The sequence below is a fragment of the Trichomycterus rosablanca genome, chromosome 2, assembly GCF_030014385.1.
Source record: "Trichomycterus rosablanca isolate fTriRos1 chromosome 2, fTriRos1.hap1, whole genome shotgun sequence".
Classification (NCBI taxonomy): Eukaryota; Metazoa; Chordata; class Actinopteri; order Siluriformes; family Trichomycteridae; genus Trichomycterus; species Trichomycterus rosablanca.
Window position 1 is genome coordinate 35,265,571 of NC_085989.1, and position 9,208 is coordinate 35,274,778.

The following is a 9,208-nucleotide window of genomic DNA, read 5'->3' on the forward strand; positions in this document are numbered from 1 at the left end:
TACAGACTTTTACATATTTGGCTTTAAATCACAGTGAGCTGTGTTAGGTAAAATTAAAGTGTAATATCAATGATCAGTGTGTGCTATTTTATCAGCCAACATGGTGGTTACAGTGACGGAAATTATGTAACCACCGACTTGACCACATGCTGATTTGTTGGACATCTCATTCTAAAATAAGAGCATTTACATACAGTAGACCCCCATATTGCAGCTATTAAAGCCTACACTGTTTTGGGGAGGCTTTCCACAAGTCTTTCCAAAAATGGTCTTTTCAGTCAAAAGAGCGTTTATCCGGTCAGGCACTAATGTCGTACAGGAAAGCCTTTCCTCCACACTATGCCCTCATTGACATCACTTTGGTGCTCAGCGGCACAGTCATGCTGTGGTCCTTGCCCAACTGTTGCTAAAACATTGGGAACACTTTAATATAACTACTTTAATATAATTATTCCTATGCACGTTAGCAATGGTTGTGTGCTCTTACCTGTGTACACCTAAAAGCTAGTTTATTAGCAGATTGCTAGCTGGCCTACCAATTTGGCTGTTATAGAAATCTAAATACTACATACTGCACAGTGTGTCAGACTACTAATGGCACTAATGATGTATTAATTTTACAGACATATTTAATCATGCCATAATTAACATACAGCTACTGAGACAGATCAGACATAAAGTGCATGAACAATAATACCAAGATGCATATGAGGTACATACAAAGTATGGCCATTTTTGTGAGGTAATTATATACACCGATAAGCCATAACATTAAAACCACCTCCTTGTTTCTACACTCACTGTCCATTTTATCAGCTCCACTTACCATATAGGAGCACTTTGTAGTTATATAATTACTGGTTGTAGTCCATCTGTTTCTCTACATACTTTTTTTACACTGCTTTCACCCTGTTCTTCAATGGTCAGTACCCCCACAGGACCACCACAAAGCAGGTATTATTTGGGTGGTGGATCATTCTCAGCACTGCAGTGACAATGACATGGTGGTGGTGTGTTAGTGTGTGTTCTGCTGGTATGAATGGATCAGACACAGCAGCGCCGCTGGAGTTTTTACATACCGTATCCACTCACTGTCCACTCTATTAGACACTCCTACCTAGATGGTCCACCTTGTAGATGTAAAGTCAGAGATGATCGCTTATCTTTTGCGGCCGTTTGAGTTGGTCATCTTCTAGATCTTCAGCAGTGGTCACAGGACGCTGCCCATGGGGCTCTGTTGGCTGGATATTTTTGGTTGGTGGACTATTCTCAGTCCAGCAGTGACAGTGAGGTGTTTAAAAACTCTATCAGCGCTGCTGTGTCTTATCCACTCATACCAGCACAACCCACACTAACACACCACCACCATGTCAGTGTCACTGCAGTGCTAAGAATCATCCAGCACCCAAATAATACCTGCTCTGTAGTGGTCCTGTGGGGGTCCTGACCATTAAAGAACAGCATGAAAGGGGGCTAACAAAGCATGCAGAGAAACAGATGGACTACAGTCAGTTAGTTATTGTAGAACTACAAAGTGCTTCTGTATGGTAAGTGGAGCTGATAAAATGGAGAGTGAGTGTAGAAACAAGGAGGTGGTTTTAATGTTATGGCTGATCGGTGTATAAATAGTATGAAAGTAAACATGCTTTTATTGCAGGACAGAAGTATTTCGCAATTATTATAATTCAGATATAATGACCATGTCACTTATGAATTAAATAATTTGTAGCTGATTAAAACTGTACAGTTTATGTATGTAAAAGTATGTAAAAGCTCTCTTGGTGAAAATGGTTGGTCGAGCCGCCTGATGGTAGCTTTCAAAACATTAACTACTATTATTACTATAAAATAAATTACAAATACATTTGATGGAACAAATTAAAATATATGTTAAGAATGCCAGAAGGACGTAAAGGTACTTTTAAATGGCATTTATTTATAGAATGTGTTATTTTTCATTAGGAGAAAGATGTAGGGGTGACGTCATTTTTTTGCATTTCTAAGACATTCAGGTCTACCTTGAAGAGCAAAGGTATCAGAAATATGTCTAAAAACAGTAAAACAGTTTTTGGTGTCTTTTAAACTATACATGATCTATTGTTTCTTCCAGATGACAAGAATAAGAGTGTATGAAATAAAAAGGTAGCTTTAGTCTGTGTGTTTTATGTTTCACTCCTCAGGACTTCAGTTAGATACAATTCCAAAGGCTCTTTGTTTGTAGTGTAATAGTGTAATTGTGCTATAACTAGAGAATATGCAGGCAGTTGGACTACAAGATGTACACAAATACAGCAGGAATTTCTGATCTGGGTGTTTCTTGATACAATAATGCCAGTGATCTGGAAAATTAAGGAACAGTTGGACGACTGATTAAACACATCATATTAAACTATGAAAGGATACATTCCATCACTTTTACCACCACATGTTTAAAAATCTAAATCTATTTGTTCACAGAAATATGCAGTGATTCCATATTTTCAGGTGGTATCATAAAAATCTATGAACAAAGTAAGAAAATATGGTTTATTTGTTATGTTTTGATTTAATATAGTTGATTTAGATTCATGTATCTTGTTTGTGATTAAAATATGTACGTTGATGGCACATTAGGATTTAAAAGCCATGGTTGTTTTTTGAATATTCAAGTCATTTGTAAAGGACTTTGGTTATAAATGTACAGTACTGCAATTTCCCATTTAATAATTGTGTTTAAATTATTGCATAATAGAAAATAGCTCAGATCAGATCTATAGTTCAAGAGTTAATGTGTTTTTAATAACTAAAGCTTTAGAATGCCATATTTTAGATGGTTAATACTAAAAGCAAGGAAGCTTATGGCCATACATTTCCGTACATGTTAAATAATATACTTGGGTATTTACATATTTAATTATACACAGTTATGTATCTTTGAATATTTTCCTATGGCTATGAATGCTGAAGTAAGACTACAGTTATATTTATTCATGCTTTAATTAAAAGCAACTTATAAGAAAGGCACGATCCAGTCAAGGCATTGTGTGTTTAGGTGAACCCTAACATTGCACATTTACCCACACTTACATTACAATATGTAGTCTGCTGTAAGAGAAGACTATTAAATCGAATGAACATCCTCACCCTTTGCCATTGGTTCCTTGCTAAAAATAGGAGCACTAGAGCACAAAAGATTTATGAGTGATATAACATTATTTGAAATATTAAAATTGACATTAACAGTAGTTTTCTTTCTGCTCTGTTTTATATAACATTATTTTGTGCTTTTGAGTGGTAGTAGTAGTTAAATGTATGGATTTTTGGTATGACTTTGTTGGTTTTGTTTAAATTTATTTTCAAAATTCAATGACCTGCACAAACCTGTCAGTTAAACTTTTTTTTTTACATATTACTCTGTCCACTATTTAAGTTTGAAACCTTCCAAAATAAAGTTTACCCCTGATATTTCATTTTGTGGTGTCATTCTGTCTTGCATTGCATAATATACTTTGTTCAGGATTGTTTCTTCAGTCAAATAAATGCCTGCTAAACTTATTCCATTATGATGCACTTTTATATTACTGTTATACACCGATCAGCCATAACATTAAAACCACCTCCTTGTTTCTACACACACTGTCCATTTTATCAGCTCCACTTACCATATAGAAGCATTTTGTAGTTCTACAATTACTGACTGTAGTCCATCTGTTTCTCTGCATGCTTTGTTAGCCCCCTTTCATGCTGTTCTTCAATGGTCAGTGGTCAGGACCACTACAGAGCAGGTATTATTTAGGTGGTGGATGATTCTCAGCACTGCAGTGACACTGACATGGTTGTGGTGGGTTAGTGTGTGTTGTGCTGGTATGAGTGGATAAAACACAGCAAAGATGTGAGCTTTTAAACACCTCACTGTCCCTGCTGGACTGAGAATAGTCCACCAACCAAAAATATATCCAGCCAACAGCGCCCCGTGGGCAGCGTCCTGTGACCACTGATGAAGATCTAGAATATGACCAACTCAAACAGCAGCAATAGATGAGCGATCGTCTTTGACTTTACATCTACAAGGTGGACCATCTAGGTAGGAGTGTCTAATAGAGTGGACAGTGAGTGGACATGGTATTTATAAACTCCAGCAGCGCTGCTGTGCCTGATCCACTCACACTAACACACCACCACCATGTCAGTGTCACTGCAGTGCTGAGAATCATCCACCACCTAAATAATACCTGCTCTGTGGTGATCCTGTGGGGATCCTGACCATTGAAGAACAGGGTGAAAGCAGGCTAAAAATTTATGTAGAGAAGCAGATGGACTACAGTCAGTAGTTGTAGAACTACAAAGTGCTTCTATATGGTAAGTGGAGCTGATAAAATGGACAGTGAGTGTAGAAACAAGGAGGTGGTTTTAATGTTATGACTGATCAGTGTAGTCTCAACTCTTCTGCAGAGGCTTCAATAAGGCCTGGCTGGCAGTTGACATTTTAATAAATCCTCAAGGTGTTGGATGGGGTTGATATCAGTGATCTATTGAGGCAAGTTCCTCCTCACCAACCCAAAAAAGTGTCCACTGTTCCGTCATCCAGTAGATGCCATCCTGTGCTTTAGCCATAGATCCAAAATGTTATTATATAATGCAGTTTAGAAGTCAGAAGGTGGGTGCTGCCACTGGAGACAGAGAATTTTATGTGGTATATACTTTGGCATTAGATGTGGGCATGTGTGAACAATGCATCACATCTAAAATGTTGCTTCTAGAAATAAGTAAAAGCACATACCGATAAGCAGAGCAGTGTAGCAGGACAGAAATCTGATAAAAGGGCTTGATTTTACTTATATTATTATTATTTTCTTTATGCATTTTCCCCCTTTTTTCTCCCTTTTAGCACGTCCAATTGCCTGATTGCGTCATGCTTCCTCTCCACCAATGCCGATCCCCGCTCTGATTAAGGAAAACGACGCTAACCCATGCCCTCTCTGACATGTGGGCAGCAACCGTATGCATTTTGTCACCTACACTTTGACGAGTGCAATGCAGATCAGCACTGTGTACGGAGAGACACACCCTGTCAGCACTCTTTTTCCGTCTCTGTGCAGGCGCCATCAATCAGCCAGCGGAGGTCGTAATTGCATTAGTTATGAGAGAGTCCCTATCCAGCTTTTTAATATCCCACCCCTATCTGAACAACAGGCCAATCGTTGTGTATGTGGTTGCTCAGCCCGGCCGGCAGGCAGAGCTGAGACTCTGTACTATGTATTCGAAAACCCAGCTCTGGTTCCAGTGTGTGTTTTTACCGCTGCACCACCTGAGCAGCTACTTATATTATATTATTAATGTAATTATATAAACATGATGATGAACTAATATATAAAGACAAGATAAAATAAACAGGCAGCCCATTATTTTTTTGCCCATTAAATAGTGTGTTAAATATGGCGTTAAAACCCAAATAAATAAATAAAATATAAAAATAATTAATAATTATGATTAATAATTTTTTTTAAATCATTAAAAGTTCTTATAAATTCTACTAAATATTTGATCTGTACCTTTAAATGGCATTGTTGTTAATAATTAGATGTGTAAAAGCTGTCACGTATCAAACCATTTAGAGGGAGTCTGATGCATTTCAGTGAGCACTTTTTCTCTCCCATCTCTGTCAGAGGTTAAAGGTCAGAGTAAATCTTGGTAGTTGTCAGAAGTAGCTAAGGACATTGCCGATGCTGCTGAAGGAGAGTGGAGAAAGCAGGCAACACGCACCAGGCCCTAATCGCCACTCCGACAAAAGGCCAAAGGAATTTACAACACTTCAAGTGTTCCAGACACTCCAACAGCTGAAATATGTAAATACGCCACTAATCAAACGATCTGGAATTGCAAATGCCACAGCAAGGTCACAACCCGAAGCCTTGCTAATGGAGGGTTTAGGGCATCAGCGGAGCAGGTTGGAATGACGGGTACCGCGGGGTTGAGAGCGGCGAGCGGACCCCTGGCGGACGACCTCTGCCTGCAGGCCTCTCACTCCGCTGACAGTAATGAATGGAGAGAGCTGTTTATGCATATCAACGATTATTTACACCCAAACAGCTGAGAGAGCGAACGCAGTCATCAGGGACGCACGCGCTCACTTCACCTCACCTCACCGGCCTGCTGTCAAATATGAGGCCGGCAGCCAAGAGAACGCTGCCCCTATGTGACGGCCTCTTTTTCTGAAGCTGATGCACAGATTGTATTGGTTTCTGCTATTAAAACCCTATTGCATGTAAAACCTTAAGCACCGAAATGGATAACACACAAATTCACTGAGTGCCTGAACACACTCTTTCACCTGTTTACAAAGAGGGGCAATTTAGATTAAACAATCTCACTAACATCATGTTTTTGGGAGACGGGCGGACATTGGGGTACTTGAAGGAAACGCATTTGCAGTGAGTCTAATGAGGTGAGGGTAAAACTGGACTACCAAGAGAAAAACCACAAAAACACATAAAGAACATAATGCAGAAATACACAGGGCAATGGTCCTTTGTCCCCAGAGTGATTAGACTTTACAACTTCAACATTCGGTGTGATTCGGGGTGATAGCTAAGGACTGAGGGTCCTACATGTAGCCATGTACACTGATCAGCCATAACATTAAAACCACCTCCTTGTTTCTACACTCACTGTCCATTTTATCAGCTCCACTTACCATATAGAAGCACTTCGTAGTTCTACAATTACTGTCTGTAGTCCATCTGTTTCTCTGCATGCTTTGTTAGCTCCCTTTTATGCTGTTCTTCAATGGTCAGGACCACCACAGAGTAGGTATTATTTAGGTGGTGGATCATTTTCAGCACTGCAGTGACAATGACATGGTGGTGGTGTGTTAGTGTGTGTTGTGCTGGTATGAGTGGATCAGACACAGCAGCTCTGATGGAGTTTTTAAATACCGTATCCACTCACTGTCCACTCTATTAGACACTCCTACCTAGTTGGTCCACCTTGTAGATGTGAAGTCAGAGACGTTCATCTATTGCTGCTGTTTGAGTTGATCATCTTCTAGACCTTCATCAGTGGTCACAGGACGCTGCCCACAGTGCTGTTGGCTGGATATTTTTGGTTGGTGGACTATTCTTAGTCCAGCAGGGACAGTGAGGTGTTTAAAACTCCAGCAGCATTGCTGTGTCTTATCCACTCATACCAGCACAACACACACTAACACACCACCACCATGTCAGTGTCACTGCAGTGCTGAGAATGACCCACCACCCAAATAATACCTGCTCTGTAGTGGTCCTGGGAGAGTCCTGACCATTGAGGAACAGCATGAAAGGGGGCTAACAAAGCATGTAGAGAAACAGATGGACTACAGTCAGTAATTGTAGAACTACAAGCTTTTATATGGTAAGTGGAGCTGATAAAATGGGCAATGTGTGTAGAAACAAGGAGGTGGTTTTAATGTTATGGCTGATTGGTGTATGTACTCACTTACACTAAAAGGCAATTTAAAGTAGCCAGTTCACCTGCATGTTTTTGGAAGGTGAGAGACAACCAACAAAAAGCAATATTAGAATTTCCTAGATTGTGACTAGATTATTATTGTTGCTGGTGACAGCTTTTTGACAGTCAATTGTCTGGCTAATTTATAATGCAACAAAATACATATTCATTCATTCGTAGGTTTCACTTTATTCAGAAGGATATAGTTTGCAACACCATTAAAAACTAGAAGGTTACATAAATAAAAAGAAAAAAGAATCCTGTTATTACTTTACAACAACTAGGTTGTTACCAGGTAGCAGATAATATTCTGACTGAGTAAAACAATCCACCAGAATCTCTGTTACAATTCTTACACGTCTGATATATTGCAGACATCTAGCCATGTTTTATTGCATCAGGGTTTTGTGGTTTGTCAGGACAAGCGACTCATATCAGCAGAGGAAAGAATTAGGAGGATCTAAAGTATGCTAATCAGAAGCTATTCGCTTGGCCTCTGTTCTTAAAAGCGCAAATGGTTCCCAGGACATCCAGTGACATTTAACATCGCCTACACTAAGTTATGCTTAATAGGGAAAAAGTGATTAGCATTAACAATAATGACATTTCATATATTCTCATCCACGTTTTTTTTTCTAATGATACTTAACTAAAGCATGTGGCATGGAGGATCCCACAGCTTAAATTAATGCCAGGCTTTGGCATACAAAATCCCACCGTCTCTTGCAATGTCTGCGAAGTCTGTTTTGGACAATGACTGAAAAAGAAAAGATGTTCAACAATAAGAAACAGAACATTTAAAGAAATGGTAAATGTAAATCCTGTGACATGGAGTCAGGGTATCAGTGTGACATTATAAAGAACAAGGGTTGCTTTTCCATTGAACTCCTGAGCGGATTACTATGTCAAGTAGAGCTATTTCTTAGAATCTTTAATATAAGTAATAGATATATGGATGTAATGTCAGATATGGAGAATTATGTGGTTTGAAACTGGCCCCAAACTATCAATATTATATTGTACATTATTACATGTTATTTTTACTCTGTACCTAATTTTATTTGTCAGTATTGTAAAATATGATTTTTCTTATGGCTAATATTTCTTTAATAATTGTAATTATTTAACATAAAATATAATGTACATCTTTTACAGTGTGTTGGTGAAGGTTCAAATGTGAACTAAATATAAGAACTAAAACTGAAATAACAAGCGTGTGTATTAATTAATTTATTTTTATTATCTTAAACACTTCACTATATATGGACACCTAAATAAAATCAAGTCCATTTTTAACTAAATAAACATAATATATGAAATACACCGATCAGCCATAACATTAAAACCACTTCCTTGTTTCTACACTCACTGTCCATTTTATCAGCTCCACTTACCATATAGAAGCACTTTGTAGTTCTACAATTACTGACTGTAGTCCATCTGTTTCTCTGCATGCTTTGTTAAATCCCTTTCATGCTGTTTTTCAATGGTCAGGACTCTCCCAGGACCACTACACAGGTATTATTTGGGTGGTGGATCATTCTCAGCACTGCAGTGACACTGACAAGGTGGAGGTGTGTTAGTGTGTGTTGTGCTGGTATGAGTGGATCAGACACAGCAATGCTGCTGGAGTTTTAAACACCTCACTGTCACTGCCGGACTGAGAATAGTCCACCAACCAAAAGCGCTTAGCCAAAAGCACCTCGTGAGCAGCGTCCTGTGACCACTGATAAATGTCTAGAAG